The 8,204-nt window shown below is 36.6% G+C and overlaps 1 protein-coding gene across 1 annotated transcript in view; it reads left to right on the top strand.

Annotated features, from left to right (window-relative positions):
- Window positions 1-2,831: 2,831 nt before the first annotated feature.
- lrfn2b (leucine rich repeat and fibronectin type III domain containing 2b) overlaps window positions 2,832-8,204 on the top strand; it is a 59,543-nt gene continuing 54,170 nt past the window's right edge. Inside the window, exon 1 of the mRNA XM_056765288.1 lies at window positions 2,832-3,251. The gene's annotated coding sequence lies outside the window, so the exon portion shown is untranslated. The remainder of the gene's footprint in view (window positions 3,252-8,204) is intronic.

Here is an 8,204-nt window from a genome sequence, read left to right as displayed (position 1 = left end):
AATGAAAGTATAAAATAGATTTTTGTCTCATTAGTCCACATCAGACTACATCAGTCTCATTTAGACAGACAAACAGACAGATGACATAAAGACAGATGGACAGACTTGTAAATGTTTATGGTTGTATATCTTGAAAGTTGTAAAAAATTGTCGAAGAAAATTAAAACACAGTAAAACCGATTAAAGATCCATAAACGTTTATCTCAACATTTTGGGATGAGGAAGACTCAGAGGACTGGAGGATATTCAGCCCCATACAGCTTCACAACACTCATATTGAAAGAACTGTGGGGCGAAACTCAAATAAATGACAGAAAATATACTAAAAAAACAAAAATCTTGATAAAACAAATGAAAGCATATTTGAAAGCATAAATGAAAGCATATGTTGAAAATGCAGTCCTACTGCACACTGAGAGAAGCTGTTATTTGAGAGATACTTGAATTCTGATGACAATCCAAATATCTACAGAGACATTACAGTAAGCAGTTAAAGGTCCAGTGTGTAAGTTTTTGGAGGATCTACTGACAGAAATGCAATATAAATCTCATAACTGTGTGTTCAGAGGTGTATAAACACCTTAAATAATAAAATGTCATGTTTTTATTACCTTACAATGTGCCATTTCTATCTACATAAACCGCAGGTCCCCTAACATGGACTTCATCATTTTTTTCTACAGTTGTCCTTACATCATAGCTTGAATTACAGTCTTGAAAGGAGCAACTTTAATGAAAGTATAAAATAGATTTTTGTCTCATTAGTCCACATCAGACTACATCAGTCTCATTTAGACAGACAAACAGACAGATGACATAAAGACAGATGGACAGACTTGTAAATGTTTATGGTTGTATATCTTGAAAGTTGTAAAAAATTGTCGAAGAAAATTAAAACACAGTAAAACCGATTAAAGATCCATAAACGTTTATCTCAACATTTTGGGATGAGGAAGACTCAGAGGACTGGAGGATATTCAGCCCCATACAGCTTCACAACACTCATATTGAAAGAACTGTGGGGCGAAACTCAAATAAATGACAGAAAATATACTAAAAAAACAAAAATCTTGATAAAACAAATGAAAGCATATTTGAAAGCATAAATGAAAGCATATGTTGAAAATGCAGTCCTACTGCACACTGAGAGAAGCTGTTATTTGAGAGATACTTGAATTCTGATGACAATCCAAATATCTACAGAGACATTACAGTAAGCAGTTAAAGGTCCAGTGTGTAAGTTTTTGGAGGATCTACTGACAGAAATGCAATATAAATCTCATAACTGTGTGTTCAGAGGTGTATAAACACCTTAAATAATAAAATGTCATGTTTTTATTACCTTACAATGTGCCATTTCTATCTACATAAACCGCAGGTCCCCTAACATGGACTTCATCATTTTTTTCTACAGTTGTCCTAAACAGACAAACTGCTCTACAGAACGTGTTTCATAAAACGCTATCTCCTTCGGCAAAGAAGCAAAAACGTGATGATATCTTTGTTCTGTCGCAGCCCCTGTAGTGCTTCGAAGGGGCCGGAGGAGCGGTGGAATGACCATGACCACTAGATGCTGCTAAAATGTTCACAATCCTCCTTTAATAAGTTATTCTGTTGCATTTAATAAGAGGTCAGTACTACATATCTAAGAAGGCAAAACTAATCATATACACACTGCACACACGTATGCAGAAATACATTAAATCATATCAAATATTTGGCTGCTTCATTGAAAAAAGATTCAGTTGGCATGATAGGCTTTTTCTAAAAGTCATCCAGAGCGGTGTATGAGGTAAAGATGCATAATCATTAAAAATGTACAAAGGCAACAACTGAGTAGGCCTACTATAAAATCAACAACAAGGAAACGAGTACTTGAGTCAGAATAAAGCAGATGTCAAGGGTGCTGTCTCACTTCATATTTAAATAAATTGTCTACAACACTTATACAGCGCATGTTCTTCTTGCCCTGATCTGACCCTTGCCTTGAGTGCAGACAAATAAAATGCTTTTTGTTCACAGATGACCTTCTGTTGCTCTTGTCATCACATAAAGAAAGATTGTTCCTTTTAGAAAACTGTTGCAGTCATTGGGCTTTACCAATAAACAAGTCCAAAGATAGAAAAAAAAATGTTTTACATTTATGCATTTGGCAGACACTTTTATCCAAAGCGACTTCCGTAGCATTATCCTATACATTAACACATAGGTATGTGCAAACCCCTGGGATCGGACCCACAACCTTGCATTGTTAACGCAATACTCTTACCACTGAGCTACAGGAAAGTTTAATAATCATATTTCAGAATAAAACTACAGACAAGAAAACAATTTTATACAAAAATTCTTTGTCATGTGACAAATTGTAATGATTAGGTACTGAAGATTTCTGTTGTCAAAGCCCATAAAGTTGACTACAGAACAGTCTATTTCAGTTTGACATAAGCATTAAACTCATTCTTCTGGCAGTAAAATATCACCTAATACAATATATAAATCTCGGCATAATATTCTAGAGAAGGTCGTTTTCACTGGACGGTAAATAATTAACCTACTTCCAAAAACTGACCACATGGCTGACACAAACCGTATTTCTATAGCGCTTCTCATCGTTTTGCATTAAAGCAGCTTTACGAAAATATGAAGTGAGACGTAAAAAACAGCTCAGAAATAAGTAAAAGAAATGACATAAAAGAAGGGAAAATTGCAATAAGACAATTTGACCAGTAGCACCTATTTTCTCATGAGCTCTGATGGTTCAGTCCGTCTCGCGCTGCACTTGACGCTCCTCCCCGCGCCGCGCGCGTGCCGCAGAGCGGAAGACCGTCGCAACAAATAATCGGATTTGTCTTTTTTCCGAAATCACATCCTCGAGCGCTCGTTTTATCAACAAGAAGGGGATCAGCTGCATCGGGTATTTTAGGACATCTGCACATAGACAGTCGGTTACATTTAGTCTCTTTACGGCGGGGGCGCGCATGGAGTTATCTGTAAAGCACTGAAGTCGGTTTATAAATCAATCCTGTAAAATGGACGTGAAAGACTCGTGTTGAGGTGTTTTGGGATGTGAGGCATCAGCACACGGACTTCACATGTGTTCAGATGTGTTTCTGCTCGCAGTGGACGCGCATGTCGACATGGATCGTGTTAAACGAGAGGAATTGTGAGAACCGTCCCGAGAAATCCGAGAACAAACTTGTCCGTTTAATGCACATCGATGGATAAACGTGATCCGACGGCTGATGTCAAAGGTAAGAAAACCAAGCCGTCAATATTATGAGAGTCGGAAAACTAGACACGCACAGTTGAGTTTGACTTATGCAGAAATACGAAAGCACTTTGTGTCCATCAGGAGAAATGTTTCGGTTCTGATCTCACTTCAGCACTTCTTCAGATGATCGATCTTTATATTTATATTGATATTGATTGATTTAATATTTGATATATCGAGAAGCACAATAACAGCAGCAGTCTGCAAACCGAGTCTGTGATATCGTGTGCTGTGCGGTCGGGGGCAGCTGCTCGCCGAGGAAACCGCGATATTTCAGAAAGCTTAAATGCTGTTTTGGGGACAAAAACAAGACTGTTTCAATATGAAATAAAACATTGCCGATTGTTTAACGAAAAGCTGTGACACAGATTAGAAATGCAGAACTTGACGCATGCTTTTCTTAAATTTAAGACAAGTTGCTTTTCTTATTCTTGCATGAATATTTCCATGCAGTTTTGATGGCCACACATATATCAAGAGATGACTTTAAATCACATCTCAAATGAATTTGTAAACCCTGCTGGATAGAAAACTATAGGAATCCACTGTCAGAAGAATGGTAAGAAACGCCCAAGATGTCACTGGGACGGTACACTTTACACCTTAATAGTGCATACTACTCTTTCAGAGGTACATATTGGTACCGAATATATATGTACATAAATGCTACGTTTCCGAAGGGTAGCTACCGTCCTGGTGGCAGATGGGTACATTTATTGCTCATGTTTTTCCGTGTTTTAATGGTTTTCCATTATGAACCATCAGCTGTTTGCCATTAAAACAATTACACCAACAGAATGGGACACACTAGAGACCCACAGAGACCGTAATAGTTTCCATTTAAACCACTACAACTCTCATTATAACAATTAAATTAAAGGTAAAGATCAGTAGAAAATGCTGAACAGTCGCTGTTCCTAAAATGATGATCCTTTACACATTTATATACTTCTCATCTGACGTATTGAAAGACAAGTTGTACTTATCATTTACTTGACAACTGACTGGATAATCATGCATGTTACTGTAACAATTATAAGTAGGCATATCTTTTAAAAGGTAAAATAGAAACCTTCTCATAACTGTGTGAAACATATGTTTGAGAGAATATCCCTACGTGAGCATCTTACTCTGCAGCTCAGATGTTTAACCTTTGGCACGGAGAGATTAGTGAGTGACCATAATGATGTTACAGAGCCTTTTTAACTACAGACGGGTCACATGACTCTTCCTATCTGTCACATAATCTGTAGAGGATCAGAAACCAGCATCTAGATTTTGCTGGGCATGTATCATCGGAACAATGTATGGACGCTTCTGGCAAATGTGCTTTAAACAAGTGTTGTTTCAAGCCATCGTTTGGTCAAAAATGGAAAACTCCAATAGTTGGGTTGAATTAACCCAGAAAATGTTTATATTTGACTCAACAACGGGTTAAAATAACCCAGCAAATTTGGTTGAAACAATCCAGCTCAGGTTAACCTGTTGGGTTTGTCCATTTTTGATTCGCAATAATGTTGTATTATTTTTAGTGCTGTCAAATCGATTTATTGTGATTAATCGATTCAAAAATAAATGTTGTGTGTATAATGTAGCCTATGTGTGTGTGTGAGGCATGTATATTGACATTAATACACAAACATGCGTGTATATTTGAATAATTTATATTCATACATAATGCAATTTATATTTAAATATAAATGTATGTATATTGATGTAAATATTTATTTACAGCATATGCAAATGAACGTGTGTGCATTTATATTAACATACAAATATACACGTCACACACATGTATAATACGAACACAAACATTTTATTTGAAATCGATTCATCGTGAATATTGTATTTGACTGAGCTAATTCTTTTAAAACTGATGCCCAATGGGGTATAAACTACTGCATAAGTCCTCCAAACCTGTAACACTACTCTTGCATACAGAAGATTTGGATGTTACTGGGAAAAATATATGTTTGTTCAGGAGCAGACTGCATATCTGACAAAGGTCCAAATAGGTCTTTAGTTTTTGACAATAAGTCGTCCTCTGGCCTCAGAGAGGATCTGCCGGCTATAAATAATGCCACATATGTCAGTGTGTCTCTGGCTGACAAGCTCTAATCTCCCACAGAGCTGCACACACACACACGCACACGCACACGCACACACACACACACACACACACACACACACACACACTTCTATTCCACACCATTTCGTATTGTTATTCCCATCATTCACTGTTTTCCTCACATGAGGTGAGGTCATGTCAGACTGCAGACAGGCAAACTTTTCATCTTCTGCTGGCAGGACGAGATGTGATGTTTATCGAGTTTGTTTGATTCAGAATCTAAATGCCGAATCGGATGCTGCTGTGACGCAACATCAGAAGAGCATTCCGTGCCGTTTGAATTGAAAGATAAAGCATGCTGGTTTTAAAATGGCATTCAGAGATGCAGACATTATTTCAGGAAAATGGCTTCAAATGACTTTTGTTGTCAATTGTGTAGTCCTCCCTCATCTCTGAATCTGAGAATCGCTGCGACACAGCCATCTGTAACAGAACGGATCATAGTCAGAGAGGTCTCGTGTAGTTACTGTGTTTTGATTTTGCATGATGGGAAATGAAGACGGTTTACATGATAACATGTATAAGAACGCATGGCACTGGTTATATATGATAGCGAGGGGCAGACAGCATATATAATTTGACGTTAACAAGAAAAGCCTGCGGGAATAACAAGATGAAGAAGTAATCATTTTGTATTATGAAATATTATTATCAATTTCAATCAAATTTAAAAGAAAATATTGTTTAAACGTTCAGCCTGATCTTAAGGGAATTTGTAACTGTTTTATGAGTTGGTTAATTTGTATCAATTTGCATAATGTTAATCATACAAAAACATGTTTATTAGAATAAAGCAACATTGTCGCTTCTCCCCTTACCCCCCCCAAAACCTAACATCATGGGCGCAAAAACAAATCATAATAAAACGAACAAATTAAGAGCAGATTAATTAGCCACCTCCTTAAATAGTCACATTTAGTCACATGAAATGGTGAAAATAATTGTATTCGAATAATCCTTAAAAGAAAAGTGAAATAAAACATTTGTGATAAAGACAATACCAACATGTTGTGTAGTCCCATTTATTTATTTAACACAAGATAACGCAAAATAACTCACGTTTACAATTCCATAACACAAAAATTTGTTCTTATTCATCACATCATTTTTGAAAGTTACTGTTATTATTTTAGACAGATGTGTTTGAAGTTTTTTTTTTGACCAACTGTACATATTTACTATCATAGTAAAAGTAGAAAATTCAAGTATAGTAAAAATCTTTAGGAAAAATTAGGGTTGTGTAAAAATATTGGAACAGCACACTATTACAATATACCGTGTGCTACTATCAATATATTTTTTTAAATCATGTTTAATGTCATACAGACCATACGGCCGAGCAGGAGTAAGCATACATAGAACCCTGACCAAAACACAAAAGATAATATAATGGATTTAAATGTTATAATGGGAATTTTATTTGTTATAATGGAAACTATAATGATGTCTACTGGTATGTCATGAATTCTTTTGATGGGGTGTTAAAAAACACATCAGATTGTCCACAGCAAGCTCTGTTTTTCTTTTTACATTTTTGATATATTGCAATATGTATCATAACTTAATATATTGCAACATATTGTATTGTGACTCCTCTTCAGTGAAGAAGACCGCATATGCTGGGTTAGGTGTGTTTTGATGCTTGTTTGACCAGCTTAAACTAGCTATTGACCAGCACATGACCAACTTAAACCCGCACACGACCAGGTTAAACCATCACAAACCATCAAACCATCATCAACACATACATGTTTTTTTCAACAGGGAAGTCCCTCGTCAATACACAGCGGCCCTAGGACAAATACTTTGGCTTTGTTTTGTTGACACCAGCCAGACAGTAAGTTTGAGCTTGAGACAGAAACCTGTGTGAAAACAATCATTATTTTTTTGTGATGCCATTTACAGCTATAGCTCAGAATGAGACGTTGAAAGATGGAAGAGTTATTTCATGTTACGTAAGTCTCTCATTAGCAGACAGCCAGCGTGACTGTCACAAATGACCGACCGCCACATGTCGGCTTCTGCCAATTACACAATCCTGCCATAATTCATTTGCTGGTGTGTATTATGCCATACGCTGTCTGATTCATTTTCACTCTCCCCTGATTTCACCCTCACTGCTCGAATTCAATCCAAACTTTAGATGGAGCTCTGAGAAATCAGCATGCTTTTCTTGTCTATAGCTCAAAACTTTGAAACTTTGAGTTGAGAGCAGTAAATGCCATCCATAGTAAAAGAAAATGGTGCTGTTAAGCTCCATAGATATGATGGCCGTCGTGGGGGTGTTTGTTGACGAGGGGCCATTAAACCTGTATTTACACTGGTGGTGTATGGGGACCCAGTAAACAACCATATTTCTGGAAATAATTTACACTCTCCTCACTTGGAAATAAACTTATATATATACTAGGTTATATACATGCAAGTGGACGGCATTCTAGCGGGTTTATAAGCAGAAATGGGAAGCTTGTAGTTTTGTTAAAGCTTGAATAATTTAGTAAAGATGTGCTATTTCAGCTGTGAAGCTGGGTAAATCATCCTCTGGGTGTTGGGACTAACTTTCTTTGCAAATGAAATTCCAGCATGGATTTTGCTGCATTTAAGTAGCGTTTTGCACAGTCACGCAGAACAAAATGAAATGCTCACACACAAATTAAATAATAAATGAAATACATTTCATGTGAAACACATTTAAAGCGACGATTTACTTTAAAGCGATTTACTTCGGTAGTCGATAGTGGCCCAGAACTGTTTGGCTACAAACTTTCTTCCAAAATCTTTCTTTTTGTCCCGTATACCAAGAAA

This window comes from Triplophysa dalaica, chromosome 13, assembly GCF_015846415.1.
Source record: "Triplophysa dalaica isolate WHDGS20190420 chromosome 13, ASM1584641v1, whole genome shotgun sequence".
In the NCBI taxonomy this organism is placed as follows: Eukaryota; Metazoa; Chordata; class Actinopteri; order Cypriniformes; family Nemacheilidae; genus Triplophysa; species Triplophysa dalaica.
This window is presented reverse-complemented; position numbering and strand designations above follow the sequence as displayed.